The 23,669-nt window shown below is 32.2% G+C and overlaps 1 protein-coding gene across 1 annotated transcript in view; it reads left to right on the top strand.

Moving 5' to 3' along the window:
• The window catches only part of KCNH5 (potassium voltage-gated channel subfamily H member 5), a 472,518-nt gene that overhangs the window by 205,597 nt on the left and 243,252 nt on the right, over nt 1–23,669 (top strand). The gene's annotated exons all lie outside the window — the stretch shown is intronic.

Below are 23,669 nucleotides of genomic sequence, written 5' to 3'. Positions count from 1 at the left end.
ATTTTTTCTTCTATAACATTTTATTTTTCCAAATATATGTAAAGATAATTTTCAACATTTATCTCTGTAAAAGTCTGCATTCCATTTTTTTCTCCTTTCCTCCTTTACTTCCCTTCTCCCCAAGACAGCAAGCAATCTGATATAGGCTATACAAAAAAACGAGAGCAAAAGGAGAAAAAAACCTGAAAAAGAAAAAAAGCAAGCAAACAAACAAAAAAGGTGAAAATACTATGCTTTGATCCACTTTCAGTCTCCATAGTTCTCTCTGGATGCAGATGAACAAGTCGATTAGAATTATTTTGGATCACCACATTCCTGAGAAGAACCAAATCTATTATAGTTGATCATCATATAATTTTGCTGTTACTGTGTACAATGTTCTTCTGGTTCTGCTCACTTCACTTAGCACCAGTTTATGTAAATTTTTCTAGGCTTTTCTGAAACCATCCTGTTCATCTTTTCTTCTAGAAAATTAATATTCCATTACATTCAGCTTATTCATCCATTTCCAAATTGATCTTTTACAACATTTTTTTGCATATGTGGATCCTTTTCCCTTTTTATGATCTCTTTGGGAAACAGACCCTGTAATGACACTGCTGCATCAAAGGGTATGCACCATTTTATGGTTCTTTGGGAATAGTTCCAAACTTCTCTCCAGAATTGTTGGATCAATTCACAACTCCATTAACAATACATTAGTAATAAACTTTTCCTATTGTCTTAGCCAATCTGTGAGGTATAAAATGGTGATTCAGATTGTCTTAATTTGCAATCCTTTATTACTTTCTCCCAGAGCTTCTATTGTCTAACATATGTATCTTTGATTACTTGTACCCTCTAGTATCCAATTTATTATTATTTTTTTCTAATTTAGGGATTTAGACATTTGATGGTGAATATCTTCTATCTGTCTCTGTCCAGGATATGTATTTGGTAGGGGAAAGGACCTGGATTTTTATTGGCATAGGGAAATCCCAATGAACATTCCCTGGGACACTGAAAAGATAAGTGACTTTACCTATGTAGCCTTAAGGCCAAATAAACTTAGTCACATCCTTTTATTTTATTCTTTTGTACTCTTCATAGTCATAGGCACAATCTTTTTCTTTTCACCTCTCTGCCCAATGATACTCTATTCCCCCCTTTTGTTCTCTTACTGGCTCCTTTACTTCAATAGCTCATTAAAGCTTCTCGCAGCATCTGAATACCTCCTGACCCTACATTTGCCCATCTCTGGAAGATTCTCAACTTGAAATATCTAGTCATGTTATTCCCATATACCTATCTCAAGCTCCAATTCCTATCCTGAACTTTAGTCTCATAGCTCCAATTATCTATGGGACACATTTATCATTCAAATAAATGTCCCACTCAAACTAACAACATATCCAAAACCATTTAGCTTTTGGAGTTGTGAAGATAAAAGGATACAACATTCATAAAAGATTTTATAAGCTAAAACATTATATAAATATTACTCATTATTATTATTAAAATATTATTAAATATTATTATAATATTATATATATATATACATACATACACACACACACACACATACACACACACACATAACAAAGAACAATGAAAACAATGAAAAAGGGATGGATATATACCCATCCCCTTTTCATTGTTCACATTGTTTTCATTCATCCTTATGTTTATTAGAATATTTATTTTCAAACCATAGTTTGTTATTGTGGTTGTTGTGGTGTGTGTGTGTATAAAATAATTGTTGCTTTCTCCAAAACCACATTATGACAGAAGAACAAAACTAATTTCTTTCATTCTAGGGTCTATATTTATCTACATGAATGATTAATAAAGTTTTCTTTGAAGAATCATGTTGTCCTACTTATTGAAAATAAAATAAACCAAAAGCTCTTTTAATACATAAGAAAGTGACTCAATTTAAATTTAAATTTTAAATTTATTATTGATGTTTATTTTAAATTTATGTAAATAACATATCGTTATAATATGGTAAGTGATTAGACACACCCCTATCAATTCTGTATGGGCAAATACAAAAAGAATTTATGATTTTCCTCAGAATTGGAAACTCATATAGTGTGGGCACTGCTTCTATTTTAACAATTCCCTAAGATGCAGTTGATAAGTCCTTTATAATTGCCTTAGATACAGAAATGGATTGACTTCATGAGGTTCTCTAAGTAGTATACCTCACAAGTGGAATTTGAACCTAGATTCCCTTATTTTCCATTTTATATATGCTTCTTTTCTAAGATATTCTATTGGTAAATTACCTAAAAATCTGAATCAGTTTCTCCAATTAAAATAGGGGTGCTTTCCTTCCAAATTAGATCCTCAATGATGTGATAATTTTATGATGATGGCTTACTGTTTTTGTTTTTCAATTGTGTCTGACTCTTTATGACTCCATGTGTGGTTTTCTTGGCAAAGATGTTGTCATTATTTGCCATTTTCTTCCACAGTGGATTGACACAAACAGAGACTGAAATAATTTGCCCAGTGTCAAATAGTTATCTGAGGCCAAATTTGAATTTAGATCTTTAAACTTAGATCTCCAGACCCAGACTCTTTCCACTGAGCCACCTAAATTGTTTCATTGATTATGGTACAGTTGTTTGTTTATGTTACACTGAAAAATTGGGACTACCCACTGTTTATTCTTCCCTCTATTCTCTTAGTCTGCCACTCCAATTTTGCCTCATGATATGTTTTCAACTTTATTTTAACTCATTTAAGAAAGTGAAATGAAAGATGACATTTCAGTATTTTACATATATATATATATACATATATATACATAAACACACATATATATACACACACATATACAGACATATACACATATATATGTGTGTATATATATACACATATATACATATATATATGTGTACATATATATATGTATATATATATATATATATATATATATATATATATATAATTTTGGGTTTATGTGCCATTTAAGGATTAGCCACATCACTATTTCTCTCCATTAGTATAGATAAAAGTTGATTTTAGTTCCATATATATATATATGTATACATATATATATATATATGTATGTATGCATATCTTTATTATTAGTCTCCAGTCTCTTTTATTAGTCAAAGAACACTAAACATTTTTCTAGGTTTACTCCTGATAGATATTGTTAGTTAAGAATACCAGTAACCTTGGTAGGTATTGCATACGATTTAAGAAAAAAGGCCTAGTTTACTAGTGTGTTTTCTATCATCATTTATATTCCCAAATGGAGTTTCATTTTAAATAGACTCATGAAATTGCATAGTTTTAATGTGCCCTGTGAGAGTTCTAAGGAAACACACCTTGTCATGTGAAAATTGCCTTCATCTTAAAGATCATTTTACTTTTGACTTCACTTTCTGTACTGTCACCTTCTAATTTGTGTAATTTAAGCTATAGAGAAGCCATTATATTAGCCTTATTAAACACCATGGGGTTTTGAATGTTGGATATAGATAATTAATATGATTTACAAATAATGGAAGAATAAAAATCACAGAGAAAGATACTTGAAATGCACAAAAAGGTAGAGTAGCTTCCACAGGAGGACAGGTTAATGAATCGACCTTTCAGTCTATAAAGCTAAAGAGATGAGAGATGCAGTATTGAATCAAGAAAGATCCTATCAGTCCCTGTTGGTACTCATTTGCTAGTTAGCCATGGATAGATAGAAAACTAGCTGTTCAGTGTTCTGGAAATATTCAAAGCATTTTTCTTCTGTTAGTCAATAGCTAGTATTTTCATCCTTTTTTGTTGTTTGCTTATTTTTTCTTTTTTGTGGTTTTTCTGTTTGATCTGATTTCTTTTTGGTGTAATATGATGAATGTGGAAATATATGTGTATTTGTGTGTGTGTGTGTGTGTGTGGGTGTGTGTGTGTGTGTGTGTATAAAAGAATTGCACATATTTAGCCTATATTGGATTGCTTGCTTGCTTGCTGTCTTGGGGAGGGAGGAAGGGAGAAAGGGAGAAAAATTTGGAACACAAAAGTTTGCCAAAGTGAATGTTGAAAACTATCTTTGTATATATTTGGGTCTCATTTATATGATAGAAAATGAAAAGTCTTTGAGGACCATTCTAGCTCTAGATCTTTGTGTGACATATTAGAAAAAAAAACCTGGTTAAAGTTCCAATTTTTATACATATTTGTCATTATTAGCTATTTTTCAGTCATGTTTGTCTCTTCATGAACCCATTTAGCTTTTTCTTGGCAAAGATACTGTAATGATTTACATTCTCCAACTCATTTTACAGATGAAGAAACTGAGGCAAACAGGTTTGAGTGACTTGCCTAGAGTCACACAGCTAGTAAATGTCTAAGCCAGATTTCAAATTAGGAAAATGAGTTTTCCTGAATGCAGACCAGCACTCTATTGGCTTCATCATTTAGCTGGCCCAGTTTGACAGTAGGCAACTGATTTAACTTCTTGATGCCATGGAAATTTCCCAAAGTCTGTAATCTGTAGCTGTTGAAGTTGTAGAGCGGTACCTGCTTGATATTAATAAAGGATGATTTTCTCACCAGATTGATTCCCTATGCCAATGAAATAAAAGATGCAATTAAATAAAAAATAAAAAAAGTGCAAAGATACCCTTGAAGGTAAAATGAGAGTCCTTAAGGATAAAATTAAGGAAAATATACCAGGTAATAAATATATGGCATTTGCACCAAAACATTGTACAGGTTGTAAATATAAGTAAAATCAATAGAAGTTTAAATTTCAGAGTGACTGTAGGCACATGTGTACAGATAGAATGAATAGATCCTTAGGACGTAAGGTATAAATAAGTCTAAGAATAAAAATTCTGACTGAACAAAGGGGCTAGGACTGTTCTGAATTAGATTTAGTGTTATAGGAATTATAATGAAAGGGGTTATATCTCCTTTTATTTCTTAAAACTTAGCAAAGAACCAAACAAAATATGTTTTCCATATAATATAATGATGATGATAAGTTCCTTTTATGTAGTATTAAAGTTTTATATGTATAATATATATATATATTTCTTTGTGTATCTGTGTTTACATGTATGCATATGCATACATATAAAATCTCATTTGATCTTCTTAATATTCTGTGAAGTAGGTGCTATTATGTCTATTTTACAGAGAATAAAACTGAGGCTGAAAGAAGTTATGTATCTTGCAGAGGACTTAACAACTACTGACTGTTGGACAGGATTTAAACTCAGGTCTTCTTGTTTTCAAGTCACATGATCTACCAGTGGTCCTCAAACTTTTTAAATAGGGGGCCAGTTCACCGTCCCTCAGACTGTTGGAGGGCCGGATATAGTAAAAACAAAAACTCACACTCTGTGTCAGCCTCTCAGCCCATTTACCATAACCCAGCGGGCCACATAAATGTCCTCAGCAAGCCACATGTGGCTCACAGGCCGTAGTTTGAGAGCCCCTGAAGCCACTTCAGTACCTACCTAGCATGTACCATGTATGTAGTAAGAAAAAAAAAAAGAATATTGTCTATAAAATTGCAGGTCCCTGTTATATCGAAGTTGTTTTCTTTTTAAGCGTATATATTTAACCTGGAGCTTTCAGATTTATTGTTTGCTTCTGCCTGTTTCTGATTTTTTTTTCTCTGCATTTTAAACACTATGGCTCAGTGATTTGCTTTTCTTCCTTCCTCTTTTCTTCTTTTTCTTTCTCTTTCTCCTTCTTTTCCTGCCTGCCTCCCTCCCTCCCTTCCTTCCTTCCTCCCCCTTACATTCCAACAATGTCTATTTGTACAACAAAAAGAAAAATAAAGTATTTTAGCAAATACCCATAGTTAAGCAAAAGAAATCCTCTCATTTCTGGGTCTAAAAATGTCTCTCGTGCTCATCATGAGTAATCTAGAACTGAAGTTAATCATTACATCAAAGTTCTCAAATCTTTCAAAGGTTTTGTATGTATAAATTGTTTTTCTGGTTTCTGCTTACTTCATTCTGAATTGGTTCATTCTATTCTTTATAGGGTTCTCTGAAACCATCTATTTAATGAACATCTTGAGAACAGACTGTCTTTTCTTTTTCTTTGTAAATCCAACATTTAGCACTGTGCCTAGCTCATAACAGGCCTTTCATAATTTTTTTTTTTTTTTACTGGCTAATTCTTATGTATGATAATATTCAATTATATCCATATAATATAATTGTTTAGCCATTTTGCAATTGATTAGTTTTCATTTTTTTCTACTTAAATAGACATAAACATATTTTATTAGTAATAATTTCTAGTATAAATTTGTTCTGCTTTTATTTAAATTCATCTCTTCTAGTTGAGGACTGCTAGATGGCACAGTGAATAGAGTTTTGGGCTTCAAGTCAAGAAGAATCATATTTTCTGAATTCAAACTGTCCTTAGATCTTACTAATTGTATAACTCTGGGCAAGTTACTTAATTGTGTTTACTCAGTTTCTCATTTGGAAAATGAGCTGCAGGAGCAAAGGGAAAACCATTAAGTATCTTTGCCAAAAAAACCACAAATGCATCACAAAGAGTTAGATATGAGTGAAAACCACTGAAATATAACAACCTTTTGTATATTTATTAGTATACACAAAAGAAAAGCTAAACACAAAATACAAAAGATTGCATTGACAGAAAAACTTAAACAAGGATTCCATAATTTAACTTATAACTAATATTGTGCTTTCCTGAGAAGTTAATATTTAAATACAATTAGAACATGACAGTTGCTAAATAAGCACTGTTATATTTCACCTTGGTTCTGCACTGTCCTCAAACTGCATGTCTATTGGTCAGGAGACCAATATTTTGTTATTTGTGAACCTCTCATACATACAAAGTCACATCCAAAGATATGACCATCTCAAGATTGATGCATGGTCACTTATGCAACAAAAGAAATCCAAAGTCAATGAGAAGCCCAGGATCAAACTTGTGCAATTAAGTCCACCCACTTTAACTTAAATTGTGCAAATTGTCAACTTGATGCTATGGTCATGGAGAATGCTAGTTCTGACTCTACTTCAGGAAAAGAGGTTCAAAGGGTACTCATGCATCATGAAGAAAGAAGAGTGATTGAGAGAGGTCATTCCCTTTAACACCCATTGGATTATTGGCTTTTCTTATTCAGTGGTCAAATAGGAAATAACTTCATCACTTCTCTATTGAATCTCTCATATGATTTGTCAGAAGCATTCAGCTTGCAATCCCCAGTGTACCCTAGTATTGAGACATTCAATGCAGAAGTATTCAGAAACTGTATCATCTCCAAAGCACCGGATTATCCCATGTGAATAGCTAGGATCAGCAAAGATAGTTCTCTGTACATCCTATTTAACTCCCAATTACACTAAAAGAATAGAAAAGTACAGGTTCACTTATTTTGCATTAGCAGCTTTCATTTAGCATCATATATTATAGTAGTTTTCTCTAAGACATTTTTCTCTAAACCCTTTTAAGTAAAGTTTGCTTCTAAAATAATTTCAATGCCAAAGAACTTCTTCATATATAGATAATCCTAGAACTTCATGCTAAAGTTTCTACTTTCCATCTCTCCAGCTTTTTTTTTTATGCTCACTTTTTTTTTTCTTATTGAAGGCTCTTAGTATTCCAGTTTATGTATGTGCATAGGAACAAAGTGGAAAAATCAACATTTTTATAATAAAATTCCAACTGAAAATAGTTGCCAAATTATTTTCTTCTTTAAAATAAAAACATTATCTATACATTGTAGCTGTGTTTTTATAGGTAGTCAGTAAAATCATGAATAAGACAATATATATTAAAAAATAAAATGGAATCCTGAAGAACAGTGAACCTGGTGCTCATGCATGCCAAATTTGTTTAATTTTTTTCTCTTGAAGAGTAATAAAAAAAAGAGGGAACAAAAAAATCTACTTCCAAATCCCTAAAATCATTCTTGAAATACTCCAAGTATTACAGTATTTTAATTATACAGTATTTTAGTTGAGAAATTGAGGAATTTTTTCACTGGGTATAATGATGTTGGTCCATTTCTCTCTAAAGTTAAATCTGAGCTAGATTAATTTTTTAAACAAATTTAAGATCACAAAAATGCCCAAGGGAAATTGAAGTTATCATTTAATGACTACTTGTTGAATTTAATCAGAACACATTTGAATCTGAACTATAATGCCACTTACTATTTTTGTGATTTGGGGAAGTCTGATTTTAATTTCAATTAAATTGTTTTTGGTTACATCTGACTCTTTGTGACCTCATTTGGGGTTTTCTTGGAAGAGATATTGAAGTAGTTTGTCATTTTCTTTTCCAGATCATTTTAAATTTGAGGAAATTGAGACAAATTAGGTTAGTGACTATTTAGTGACCAGATTTGAACTCAAGAGATGAGTGTTAAAGACTAGAGACCTGGAAATCTTACAACTGTACTATCAACTGCCCTCAGTTACCTCAGCAGTAACATAAATTGGTTAAAGTAGGTAATCTTTAAGACTTTTATAATAATAAAGTTACAGCTTTTTGAAAATGAGCACTGGTATTATCAGGAGAGGAAAAATGAAGAACGAAAGGAAAAAAGGAGGAAAGAAGGAAAATATATAGACATGAAATTTTAGATTCTGTTTATATCATTGAATCATTGAGTCAAATGAAGCATTTTATAAAAAAGCAAGAGTGTTTTCCTTGTAGAAGGTTAAACATTTTATAATATGTAATTGGGCTGACTGGTCATCTAAATAGAGGGAGATTACTCAACTAGGATGCAAAGTAGGTGATCAAAGATCTGGGAGCACTCTAGAAATCTTTTGTTCATAATATGTTGGTAACTTTAGTTACGCATCTTTACTTTCTTGTGTTGTCTAGTAGTTCTCTTGTAATCTGGATTCATTTACCAGAAAATAGAGATGAAAATTTTCCACGCAAACTGAGTGCATGTAGAAGAGTAATTATTTTTTCCCAATGGATTTTTTGCTTTTTGTTTTGTTTTCATTTAAAATCTTATCCTCATAATAATATAGCCTTTGAGCTTTTCAAAGTATTTTACGTAAATTATTTCATTTGATCTTCTCAACAGTCTTATGATGTAAGTGCTATTATCAACACCCCCATTTTATAGTGGAGGAAATAGTAAAATATGTTAAATGACTTGCCTAGTCTAGTAAACCAGTCAATAGTAAATACCTGAGGCAGAATTCAAACTCATATCTTTCTGATTTCAAGTTCAATGCTATACCTCATATACCACTTAATAGCTTTGCACTCCTAACTTAGATATCTTCTTTTTGTGAAGAATGGATGCTTTTTGCAATGAAGAAATGATTATATGAAGAGAACCTATACCTTTAATTTAATACTCTTGGAACTGAGGCCACAGCAGATCCAAGTGCATGTGAGTTTACATATTTCTGAGAATAAATGTACCTATGGGCTCTTTCCTTTCTAAAACTCTTCACTGTGTGTTACATTTATCATGTTTCATCTGTACAATAGAAACAGTACCCTTAGATTAAGGATCATTATGCAAAAGAGCACCAGATGTTGTCCTTTCAGAGCAAAGCCTGAACAAGGCAGAATGGGCTTAATCTACAGTTTAAGGGATTTAGCATTGGCATAAAATTGGATGCTAAAAATTGCAACAATAGGGTTGAATTATAAAGAGAGGTTCATCTTTCTAAAGAAGGAAAATAATTTTTTTTTTTCTTGACAGAGGGGCAATCTGATAGTTCTCCTAAAGGAAAGAGTAGACTACTGAATTTTGAAAGAGCCTTTGATTCTTGGGATTATGCTAAACAAATGAAGAAAAAATATATTGCTACTTATTAGTACCATTGGTAGAATGTAAAATCTTGCAAAGATATTGTATTCCAATATATTCAATATCTATCCAATATATCCAAAATGATCTTTCCTTGATTATTGGATTTTGTCTTATCTGATTCCTTAGTCTTTATTTTCCTTCCAGTAACCAATATAATAGTCTCAACAAGTATTTGTTGAAATTGAACTACTAAAAAGAAATGAACTGCTAGAAATCCATGTTAAGCAGGGATAACAACAATGGTGAAATAATTTCTCTAAATGTGTGTGTGTATGTGTGTATAGTATATGTCTATATTTATGTCTATATCTGTGTATATCTATATACTTTTTTAGTCCATACACTAAAATATCTTTGCTTTATAGATATGATAGAGTTAACCTTTTTCAGCAACTCTCTGATCAATAATATCAGGCAAGACATAACATAGGGAGATATATAATTAACAAAATTATTTGCCAATGCCAAGGAAGAGATACAGTAGAACTCAAATCCAAAAGGTTTTGCCTATGAAGGATGAGGTCCTTCAGATAGGTTTTGTGTTACTTGTGTCAAATCTCAGAACCCAGCAGAATATCCTGCTAAAGATCTGCAAACACTAAAAATATGGTCTCACTATATACACAAGAAAAATCAAGTAGATAAAGAATGTTTGTCTTTAAGAAGATATGCAGTTATATAGATGGCCTGCAGTGCTTATCCATCATCAAAATATTCAAAGCAAAGGGACAATATTTTGAGCCCAAAATTATTTGGGGAAATTGCAGAACTTTGTTCTCCAAGAAAGAAAGAAAGATTTGCCTTTTAATACTAATATCTTACTTGCTGCAAGTCATATAACACAGGGGAGAGGAATATAATGAGTGTGAACTAATGGCAGAAAGGAATTACAAAGCAAAATCAGATCAAAGGATTTTTTAAAAATACATTTAAAAAGATGGGGTGGGCATCTAAGAACAAACATTGACTTTTGAGAAATCTGTGTGATTCACTGAAAATATTGTTAAGAAATATTATGGTAGCAAAATTTTCCAATTGGAAAAGTTGTGCATGCCTATCAATTGGTGAATGGTTTAACATGTTGTGGTACATGAAGGAAATGCAATATTATTGTTCTATAAAAAATGGTGAGCAAACTGATGATAGAAAGGCTTGAAAAGATTTATATGAATGAATGCTGAGTGAGAAAAAGCAGAACTAGGAATTCATTGTATACAATGATAGCAAGAATTTGTGAGAATCAACTATGAAAGGCTTGGATCTTTTCAGTAGTTCCAAAGTAGTGATACAAAGTAATCCCAATAGACTTTGGATAGAAAATGTCTTCTGTACCCAGAAAAAGAACTAGGGAGACTGAATTAAATCAACACATGCTATATTCAATTCTTTTTTCTGTTTTTTTTATCTCTCCCATTGTTTTTCTATTTTGCTCTTATTTTTCTCTCCCAACATGATTCATAAAGAAATGTATATTAAAAATAAATAAACTTATTACAATAAAAAGACAAAAAACAAGGAAAACTCATGTAGGTCCACCATTATCAGTCATAGAAAGATGCAAGTCTTTTGTGATAGAAAATTTTAAAACATCATAAGCTGAAACAATTAAGAACCATAGGAATGTGTTCTAAAGTTGAAAACATCATTTTGGCTTGATAGAAATTCAGAAACCCAAGATTAAACCAATATAATTTGACTGATTTGTTTCAGTTTTATTTGCTTTTGCCTGACTAATAAGAACACAAATATGGCATGATGCAACCAATAATGGCTGACTTTTAGGTTACACTTTAAAGTTTACAAAAACTCTTTTCTCATATCCCAGAGTGGCAGGTAGCAGTCAGACATGAAAAATGCCAAGGTCAGATACTGTGTCCTGGACCATCTTAAGTCATCTTGACCTTTGTCCTGCTATTAGACTTTTGATGCTTTTGAAAGAGAGAGTTAGACCAATGACTATGCAACTCTGTGTCACTTAAATCCAATTCATGTGAAAATCAATATATCACCTATGATATCATTGGTTCTCTTTGGAAATGAAGGGCAGACAATAATAATTCCCATTCAATGGATAAGAATACCAAGACTCAGAGAGGTTACATGCTTTTCTCAAGATCAGACAAATTCTAAATATCAGAGCAGGTTTCAAAACCAGGTTACTCCCAATTGCCAAGTGTTCTTTTCTTTATCCTACACTGATTCATTATGGAACTTTTTTTTACTTTCATGTTAATGGCATAAATAAACAAATAAATAAATAGCCTAATTTTTATACATTTGCACACATATTTATGTAGTGGGTAGGAGATAATTTTCTATGTATTTCTTTGGCTTCACATACCTTTATTGAGGCTTGTGAGATATGTGCGATAATCCAAATGAATATCTTCATACTTAGGTTTATTTCTAATGAATTTTATTTGGATCAGGGTTTAATAGTACTTAGCATGGTATCTGGCACATAGTAGATGATTAACAAGTGCTTGTTCTTTTTCCCTTATAAACCAATGAATTTTGTGACATATGGGAGAAATACATAGATAATATTGTTGTTATTGTTGTTGGAAAGACCACTGCTTCTAATGGAATGAAGGAGAATAAAACTGTTCTTATATCAAATAGAAATGACAATTGCTCAAGAAATTAAAGTGAATGGATTTGTTTTTTCATACATGGAATTGTCAGTATTTTTTAGCATGTTTTCTGAAAATGTAATCAAAGTATATGTTTAATACAATAAAAATCTATTAGGTATTAGATAAAATGATATGGCATTAAATATTTTTGTTCTTCCATCTATCTGTTCTGGTGCATACATATTTCTTATTGTATAGTAATATTTGACTATTTTCAAATACCATAGTTTTTTTTTAGTCTTTTCCCAATCAACGTGCACCTTCTTTGTTTCTTGATTTTTTTCCTGCCACAAAGATTAACACAATCAATATTTATTCCACTTAATAAAATTTCATTTTTCCAATTATATGTAAAGATAGTTTTCAAAGTTCATTTTTGTAAGATTTTTAGTTTCATTTTTTTTTCTTTTTCTTCTTTCCTTCCCTCTTCCCCAAGATAGCAAATTTGATTTCCTTGGAATATTTGCTTATGCACATTGAATAGAGCTCTGAGCCTAAAGTCAGGAAGACATAAGTTCTGTTCTATCATTGGATAGTTATTAGATATGTGACCTTACTAAAGTCTCTTAATCTCTGTTTACATCAGTTTCCTCAAATGTAAAATAAGGATAGCTCCTATCTCCTGGGCTTATTGTGAAGATCAAATGAGATTATATTTGTAAAATGCTTAATATCTTGTATGACATATAATATTAAATACTATGTATTTATTAATATTCTATTTATTAGTATTAGTTTTGTTATTACTAGATAAAAAAGAGTATAGATTGTTTAGTGATGTTTCTTATATAATTCCAAGATGATATTTTGAAGAGTTTTATCCTTTCATATCTTTACCAACAATGCATTAGCCTATTTCCATATTTTGTCAAGTTTCCTTCTAAGCTGTGATAAAATTTTTCAACATTATTGTAGTTTGAATCTCATGTAAATTTAATGATATATTGTGTGTTCATTTACAATTTTAAACTCTTTTGAAATTTTTGCCCATACTCTGAATTGGGAGATGGTTCATATAATTTGTTGTCCTATTTATAGTCAAAATGGTTATTTTATTTTATTTTTTGAACTAATTTATCTCTTGTTTAGTTAAGGATTGCCCCCTTTGCTGTACTAGAGGAAAGTTGCTAATTTTATTCATTTCTAAGTTTTTTTTTTAATGGCATTATTCTATAGTTAGATTACATCCATTTTAACTTTAAATGTGCTATAGGATTATGATCTTAATCTAATTTCTTTCAAAGTGCTTTTCAGTTTTCTCAGCAGTTGAAGATAAATAGGGAATCATCAATCTACTAATTTGTGTTCTTTGGATAATCAAGCACTGTGATGCTGTTTTTAATTTCTGTTTATTGCTTATCTTAGGTGCATCCACTGATCTGCATTTTAATCAATACAAATAGTTTTTTTTGATGGATACTGTTTGTAACATGGTTTGAGCTGATAATACCTTACCTGTTCCATTAGTCCTTTCCCCCATTTCTATACCTTGAAATTCCAGACCTTTTGCTCTTCCAAATGAATTTTTTGATTATTTTTCTGTTTCTATAAAATATCGCCTTAACAATTTGATTGGTAGAGCACTAAAGTTTTATGTTAATATAGGCAATACAATTTTATTATATTGTATATTGCCATAGCACAAAATGTCTTCCATTATTTTTGTAAAGAATGTTTTGTGATGGAATTTCTATAAATATTTACTTTGTTGCTTAACTCCAAGATATTTTATGCAGTTATTAATTATTTGAACTGAAATTTCTTTTTAAAATTTCCACTTGGATCTTGTTAGTATTGCATAGAAATACTGACAATTATAGTGAATAGTTTCAAATAGTATCTTTGGACATTCTCTGGTGTTTTCTAAGTACACCATCATTTCTTATGCAAATAGGGATAATTTCCTTTCTATTCCATGCTAATGTTTGTACATTTAATTTTATTCTCCTGTCTTATCCCTATTGGTAGCATTTCTAGAACTGTGTCAAATAAAAATCAAAAAATTGTGTCAAAAATCACTCTTATTTCATCCCATTTGAACTGAGCAAATATGTATCATTTATTCACAGTTTATACAAGCTCTTAGTGTTGTGTATATGCATATCAACATATAAATAATTCATGTCAATTTTTTTGGTAAAATTAACACAAATGTGTAATAACATAGGAGTGCATCTTCAGAGCACCAAAAGTGAAAGGCTGGAGTGCTATTTTTAGTTATTTTTTCCTCTAAAAAATTACCTTTTGGCAGGTTCATACCTATTTATTTTTCTGTCATTGCTGTTTTGTCATTCTTTAATGTGATGGGACAATAACTAACCTTAACCAAATCCTTTTACATACCTTTTTCTGTTTCTTTTCATGATTCTTCTTTCTTCTCAGTAGGCAACTCAGTTATTGATCTTTTCTTAAGGGCAGATATTTCCTTTTGATAATATAGGAGTTTAAAGCTTGGAGGAAAAAGCATTGGTTTGTCATCTAAAGAACAATTTGGTAATCCATGTTAGAGATTAATTCCTAATCATCAGAGGAAGAAGAGCCAAAGAATGATGATGATTCTCTTCTGAAAAATATAGGGGCAACTAAATTTCAATCTGATGATATTAAAGAAGTTTGCTGCCATTCTGGAACACACATTAAACATGTGACAGTAAACTTGTTAAATGAGATTTACTATTTATTACAGTGATTCACATGGGCAATCTAGAATAAATTAATATCTGAAGACTTTAGGGCATAGATAATGTTTTCATCACTTCTACTCACCAAAAATTACAAATTTAAAATAAAAAGTCATATTTGAAAAGTCAACAACTGGTTTAGGATGGGATTTGGATTTCTGGACCATGATTTAAAATATAAGCATGATAGGTTCTGGTCAGGAATGAAGCATACATAAAAAGGCTTGATAAAATATATTTGCCTAATTCTGTTTGTACCCTACTGTAATAGCAACATTTATTCTATTTCCATTATACTGAATTTCATGCAAATGTTTTCCAGTATCCTACTCTTTTTAATGTCTGATCCCTTTGACAAGATGTTGTGAATAATATTTAACAAAAAGGTAAGCTGAAGTAATTCTTTGAACAAGATATTATTTATTAATAGGGTGCTGAACTTAATAAGAAAGTTATATCTGATCTACTTCCATTTGTCCCAAAGACACAGAATAAGTACTCATAGAGCTTTTTAAATCTAAGTGAATCTTCCTTTTGGTTTGGCCTGATAATACATCAATTAAAACTCTCCTGTCAAAAACAAGGCAATTTCAGTTGGTGGATATTTTAATGAGGAAATAGATGAATAATTCTTAACTTCTTCCAATTGCTTCAATATTGGGGAGAGTTGGAGGGCAAGACTAATTCTTCTATGAAAGGACTAATCTGAATTTAAGAAAAAGGGTCTGGCCTTTAGATAAGACTGATTGTGTTCTCTCTGACACCTAATAAATGCTAGTTGCTATAATATAAAAATCTTGGATAGAAAAACAAAACTACCCCAATCAGGATGTCCACTGATTGATCTCCCCCTTATAGACTTTCCTAGCTTTCTTTAATGAAGGAAAACAAACACAAAGGGTGATGCCCCTTGGGAAGGGCCCAGACTGAGCTGGGTTCTGTTTATTTTGTAAATGGAAGTGGTGTTCCTACTGGGCAGGGGCCTTGCCCAAACTATTTAAGGAGCAGATGCTTTGGGGCTTCGGAGTGCCATCTTATTTGATCTTGCCCTTCCCTTCAGAAGTGAGAATCTGTCAAAATGAAGAAAAGCATAGATCAGAGCAAAATATTAGTTATTAAATAATAGAGCACCATATTAGTTTTCCTCACAGGATAAGACTGTTATGATAAAAACATTTTCAAAAATGGATCTCAAATTTGGCAGAGGAATAATTTAGTGATAATACAGACTTTTGTTATGCAGGCACCTAAAAGGGCAACTAGTTAGCTTTAATGATAATTTCATTCTTCAAAAGTTTGAGGAAGCAATAAAGGGACCATTCTATACTTGGGTCTTATCAACACAGAAAAGTTCATGACTGAAATAAAAATGATGAAAAACTTTGTTATTGGGGTGACAACTCGGTCTCTGACTTAGAAAGAAGGGGAACATTATACCCATCAACTTGACAAAGATGACAAAAATCTGAGTGGTGAAGTGCTTAATATTGGATGGGCTACAGAAAGATAGGTAAAGCAATGAACTATTGGCAGAACTCTGACATGGATAAAGGATTCTGGAAAGCAATTTGGAATTTAACGTAAAAAGTAAATAAAGTACCCATGCAGTTTGACCCCATTGTTGGGTAAAGAATCAAAGAAAATCAAAGTATATGCATATATATTATCATTCAAATACATACATATATATGTATAATCAGATATTTGCAACATTTTATACACAACACAATATGTTTGTTATAGGAAAGAATTAGAAATTAATAGAGTGCCCACTGTGGAGATCAGAGTAACAAACTGTGATTATGAATAAAATGGAATATTATTATTCAGTAAGAAATGACACAAATGAGGAATTCAGAGAAACATAGAATAATGAGGATAATCTGATACATAAAATGTATTTAATTGGAAATTGGTGGGAGGATGAGTATCATATCTGGATCTGACTGTAATTGATATAGAAAAAAATTATTGATGATTTTTTAAAAGTAGGAAAGTAGGACAAAATATAGTCCAACATACAAATTAGATTTAGGCAAAAAAATTCATATGGTTCAGAGAAAGCCTAGAGAGGATCTCCTTGATTAAAATTCTATAGGTCAATCAGTCTGCAAGCATTTATTAAACTCCTATTATGTTCCAGGTACTGTGATAAGTGCTGTAGATATGATTAAAGAAAAAAGATAAGTTCTCAAGGAATTCATAGTGTAATATGGGAGACAATAAACAGCCACGATATATGGAAGAAAAGTGAAGATAGTTAACAGAGGAAAAACACTAGAATTAAGAGGCATTAGGATATTCTTCTTATAGAAAACAGGGTTTTAACTGGTAATTGAAGGCCAGGAAATAAGGAGATGAACATGAAAAGAGAAGGAATTTTAATCATGAGAGACATCAATGGAACATATATGGAATTATGATATGGATTATGTTTTTCTAAGATAAGCAAGGAGGCAACTATCAAAGGCTTGCTAAATTAAAAAATTAAAATAACATTATTTATGTCACAAAATCCCCAATACATTAAGCAGATATAGGACATTGCAAAGCATCAGTTGTAAGGCTTCTCCCATGAACACATGTTGAAATTGTATGCAACTGATATCACATGCACTTTTCATCGTGGGCTATTCTATAATATTAAATAAATTAAAGTAAAGATAGCAAAAATAACAACAGCCAATCAAACAACAAGATAGTCCAGAGGACAAAATTGCATTCACATAGCCAGCAGCGACAAAACAAGATTCAGAGAGAAATTGAGTTTTTAAAAAAGGTGTATTATGAATACTGTTAGGCCATTGGTTCCCTCCCCCTTTTCATTTGTGTAATTAGACATGGGAAAATTGAGTTTAAAAAGAAAACTTTAAACCTTGAGGCTCTGACTCCCCTTTTACATACCATTGCAATACAATGAAGCATAGAAAAGAAAAATAGTATCCAGGTGCATGCCTCTCTGACTTCCCCTGTCCAAAACTACCCTGGGAATAGAATCATTGTCAAGCAAAGACACCAAGTTGTGTTATCTGTCCTTCCTCTCCTATCTGATAGGGTCTGAGTCACAAGCTCCAGGTTGTTAATGCCAAGTTAACTCTTCTCTCTTTGAAGTAAAGATAATAACAGCTGAAAAGGCTAATTGTATTCTCAGCTTCTGTATTCTGCTTGCAAATTTTATATAAACTCTGACCCTCAGTTTCTCTGCACCAAATGTTTTGTAAGCATATTCCTATTTCGATCATCTAGCTTAAACTCTCCATAGTAAAGATTAAAATCAATCTTTACTCACTTCAGTTTCTCTGGTATTACAATTCAATGCAAAAATCATAAGATAAAATTAAAAGAATCAAACTTAAACTACACATGCATCCATTAACATACACACACACATATATATATCTATATCTATATATAGATATAGATATAGATATATATAGATATATATTTACATCCAAGGTACATATTAGCTGAGTAAATACTAGTATCATTTATATGACTTTGTTTCATTATTTCCCAATTTTTATTTGGGACATTGTAAGTTAGTCTTGTCATTAGGCATAGTCCTAACTATGGAGGTAGATGATATAGTTTGGTATTATATTTGTGTTTCCCAGACTGGCTAGCAAAATTATAAGGCAGTTATTGTCTGTTAGATCTTTTGGTTCAAGTAGCAAAGAGAAAAAGTTTTACCTCTGGATTCAGTCCTCCTCTATCATTTAAAATTCATTATTTGGATACAGTAGCCTCAGAATATTGTCTTTAAATCATTGTCTGGATCAAAGACAATCATCTTTGCATTACTGGAAGGTAATTTTCTCTACTTACAATCTGCTAAAGTGAGTATTCCCAGGTTTAGCCTATCCATTTGAGAAATAAATTTTCTCACCCAAATAGTAATGAATAATTATAGTTGTCTTTATTGGGCCTCTTTTAGCCTCAGAGGCTACTTGATAAGTAGAGAAATTGCCGCAACTCTGGATAACTCAGTATGGTGTAGATTTCCATTAGTTTGCTTGCTAACCTGAGTGTCCCATGAACATTAAGTTTTCTCAACATGACTGCCAACTTTTAAAGATCACAAGCATGATATCTCCTTTATTTCTTTCAATTATCTTCCTGGCTTGGATTATAGTTAAGTTGTAAGTTTCTTTCATTTTTTTTCTTTAGTTGAAATGCATTAGTTATAAATACAGTCTCTCTAAGTTAACAGGTAGGCATAGCTAAAGTTCAGACATTGTCAAATTGGATATAAAGTTGACAGGATCACTCCTGGTGGAATTATTATGTAAAAGCCATACACTAAGTTCACTGAGATTACAGTTTTTTTGATCTCAGAATCTTAAACATGCTCATTAGAACATCATTGAAATGTTAAGTTTGTATATCTAGTGTAACATAATAAGGTGCCAACCAAAATTGCACATCACTAAGCATAGTTTCAAAATGTTTTTCTTGGTCTTAATGGATCATGGCAGAAAGTTCATAGATGGAGAAAAAAATTTTGCCATTCTATTTTAGCCCTGCACAGGCCCTCTGTTTCCTGATAAGTAAATAATACACAGACACACATATGCACATGTCTATATTTATATATATACATACATGTATATGAAGTATGTATATATGTGTGTGTGTGTGTGTGTGTGCATGTCTATGTGTTTACAAATGGAACACAAGCAATTTTGGGAATAAGGAAGTTTTTCATAGAATATGCCACAAGTTGAACCTTGAAGAAAATTAGGGTTTTTAAGGGTAGAAGAGGGTAGGAAGAATATTGTAGGGACAGACTGTGAAAAGGCATAGTTATAGAAAATGCAGTGTTACTTATGGAGAGTTTAATTTAGGTTAATTTGACTAGAATATAGTATATGAGATGGAATAATGTTTAATAAATAATTATAGTTTGGAATCAGATTGTGAAGAAATTTAAATTAGACATTTTTTCCCCTGAACCAATAGGGAGCAGAGAAGTGACCAAGCTGAGTCAATGCTTTACTAATATCTATATGCTGGCATACTGGGAGCAGCTAGGTGGCAAAGTGGATAGAGTACTGGGTTTGAAGTCAGGAAGACTCATCTTGACTGTGTGACCCTGAGCAAAACACTGAACCCTTTTTGCCTCAATGCTTCATCTGTAAAATGAGCAGGAGATGAAAATGGAAAACCACTTCATTATCTTTTCTTTTTTTATTTTATTTTATTTATTTATTTATTTTTGAGGCTGGGGTTAAGTGACTTGCCCAGGGTCACACAGCTAGGAAGTGTTAAGTGTCTGGGATCAGATTTGAACTCGGGTCCTCCTGAGTTCAAGGCTGGTGCTCTATCCACTGCGCCACCTAGCTGCCCCCACTCCATTATCTTTGCCAAGAAAATTTCAAATGGAGTCATGAAGAGTCAAACACTGAAAAGACTTACTAACAACAGAAACACAATATGGTGGCAGTGGAAATTAGAAAGAAAGAAAGAAAGAAAGAAAGAAAGAAAGAAAGAAAGAAAGAAAGAAAGAAAGAAAGAAAGAAAGAAAGAAAGAAAGAAAGAAAGAAAGAAAGAAAGAAAGAAAGAAAGAAAGAAAGAAAGAAAGAAAGAAAGAAAGAAAGAAAGAAAGAGAAAGAAAGAAAGAAAGAAAAAGGAAGGAAGGAAGGAAGGAAGGAAGGAAGGAAGGAAGGAAGGAAGGAAGGAAGGAAGGAAGGAAGGAAGGAAGGAAGGAAGGAAGGAAGGAAGGAAGGAAGGAGGAGGAAGATATGATGAAAGAGGAAAAATTGTAAGTAGAAAACTAATGTGGAGCATACATAGATAATCAAGGTGAGAGCCTTAAATAGAGTGATGGCTACATGAATAGAAAGGAATGGATGCAAAACCAAACCCAACAAACAAACAAATTAAAAACAAAACAAAAGGAAACAAACAAAACAAACAAACAGCCAAACAAAAAAAATTGTGCAGATAGATTCCATCAATCCTGGAACTATTTAGATATTGAAATAATTGAGTTAGAAAAAAGAATTGAAAATAGCTTCTAATGTGTGAAGCTTCATGACTTGAAAGAGGGTTGTGAATTAAATGGAATTTAGAAAGAGGGTTTTGAGGTGGGGAGATAATGAATTAAATTGCAATGATTGGATGTTTCAAGATAACATTTAGCAAGCATTTGGTGGAACAAGAGTGCAAAAGTACTGACAAGGATTGCATAGATACATTTGGAAATCATCTTCATGGAGATGTTAGTTGAACTAATGGGAACTAATGAGATTATCAAGAAGGAATATTTAGAAAGAAATGAAACAGGCCTAGGACAGAGTCTTGAACTATGCCTATGCATCAGAGGCAGCACATAGATGATAATCTTGCTAAGGTGACTGACAAAAACAAGCACTAGATAAAGCTGGGAAGTGAATTTCATGAAAAATCATGGAGAGAACATTTAGGAGGATGTATGTAATTGGTTCAAAAGCTTCAGAGGTCAAGAAGGATAAAGCCTAAGGATAGGCCACTGGGTTTTAGGTAATTGGTAGGGTCAGAAGACACATTTTTAGTACTTGATAACTGAGTGGGAGATGATGAAATAGTGGTTAATGTAGATGGGAAAAATATAAAGTCTTGCCTTGGGTTCAGAAAAACCACTTAAAAAATACAAAATCTTGCATAAGAGAGTATGGCTGCAATTTTTATTAAGCTCAATCTGAAACAATATTATGTAGCAGCAAAAAAATTAGTATTATTGTAACTACACTGAGGGGCACAATGCTCATACTCATATCACATCTGAAGTAGTGCATTCAGTTCTGGGTGCCACATTTCCAATAAGACATTGACAAATTGTAAAGTGACCAGAGAATGGGCTTAAGACAGAGAAAGTCAACAAGCATTTATCAAATGCCTACTATATGCTAGGCACTTTGCATTGCTGCTGAGGATACAAAGAAAAGAAAAAAAAAAAATCCCTGAATTGCAAAGAGGCTAATTGGGGGTGGGAAGAACATACAAACAACTATGTACAAACAAGCCATATAATGGAAAAGTAAGTGGTAATCTTAGAAAGAAGGTACTAAGGACTATGAGGACTGAGACTTTTTGTAGAGGTTAGTACTGTAGCTGAGTCATGAAAGAAACTAGGAGTGGTAGTAAATAAAGATAAGAATGGAGAAAGTTCTAGGTATGGGAGACATACAATGAAAATCTTCAGAGTGTGGAAATGGTGTATTGTTCAAGCAAGATAGAGGTCATGATGTCACATGATATCTACTTTGGAAGAAATGGAAAGGTAAAGATTGGAGAAGAGGAAATTCAAGTTATCTAGTTATAATTGTTAACTTCAAATATTTCCATTATATGAAAAAGAGTTTTTCTGCTTGGCTATAGAGGAGATAACCAGAAGTAATGGATAGAAGTATGTGAGTGTCAATTTTAGAAGAACTTTCCTAATAATTACAGCTTTCTCAGAATGGAATAGGTTGTCTCAGCAGGTAAATGCCTTGTTCTTCACTAGAAACCATTTCAGTTATACTATAAAAGAGATGCTTGTTCAGGTATTAGTTAAACTAGATGATCTGTGAAGTCCTTTCCAACTCTAACAATTATTAAATCTATAAATTGGTGAAGAAACTCAGAGTCAATTGCATGTCAGTCCCATTTGTAGGGAGGCTTTACAACCTTTATGACTAAAGACATAAAGACTCAAATTTCATCTCAAATTTTATTTTAAATTCTGGAGAAGACAGAAGAGACATGATATCTTTTCTGAAGTATTTTAAGGGTCAGTGGTTGGTGATGATTACTGTCCTTTTTTCCTGAAGAGGACCTAAATGATATCATTGTGTTAGAGTCAAATTACAGTGTGTCCAGCCGTGGATGATCAGACTAATATGAGCTCAAAATGTTTTACTACAAGTTAAATATAAATAATTCACTTGAACATTTGGGGAAGATTCTCTAACTTTGTGCATCTCACTTTTTTGGAATTATTTCATGAATAGTTTGCTCATGGCACACAGCATCTTCTCTGCTGAGGGCACACCATGCTGGATGGTCCTCTGTCAGCATCTCATATATCATGCAATTTCTTAAGAAAGACCTTGAGAATTTCCTTGAATAGCATTTTCTGACTACTTTGTGACTATTTACTTTGTGTGAATTCACCACTTTTTTATCAGATCTTTTTGGTATGGGCACATTTGGCATTCAAACAGTGGGGCCAGCCAAGTGGAGTTGAGCTTTCTGCATTATAGTTTGAATGCTTGGCAGTTTAATTTGAGATAGGATCTCAGTATTTAGTATCTTATCCTGCCAGGTGATCTTGGAGAGAACATTAGAATCTTCCTAAGACAATTCAAATGGAAACATTCACTGAACTGACATGGTGCTAGTACACAATCCAGGTTTCACAGGTATACAATAATGTCAGCACAATATCTCTAAACCTTCAGTTTGGTGGTCACTCTAATATCTCTTTTCTCCCACACTTTCCTTCAGAGCCTCCCAAATACTAAGTTACCTCTGGCAACATGTATGTCAACTTCATTATCAATGTGGAGATTCCTGAAAAATATAGTGCTCTACCAACTGTGCCATCTG

Source organism: Sminthopsis crassicaudata, chromosome 2 (genome assembly GCF_048593235.1).
Source record: "Sminthopsis crassicaudata isolate SCR6 chromosome 2, ASM4859323v1, whole genome shotgun sequence".
Taxonomy (NCBI): Eukaryota; Metazoa; Chordata; class Mammalia; order Dasyuromorphia; family Dasyuridae; genus Sminthopsis; species Sminthopsis crassicaudata.
This window is presented reverse-complemented; position numbering and strand designations above follow the sequence as displayed.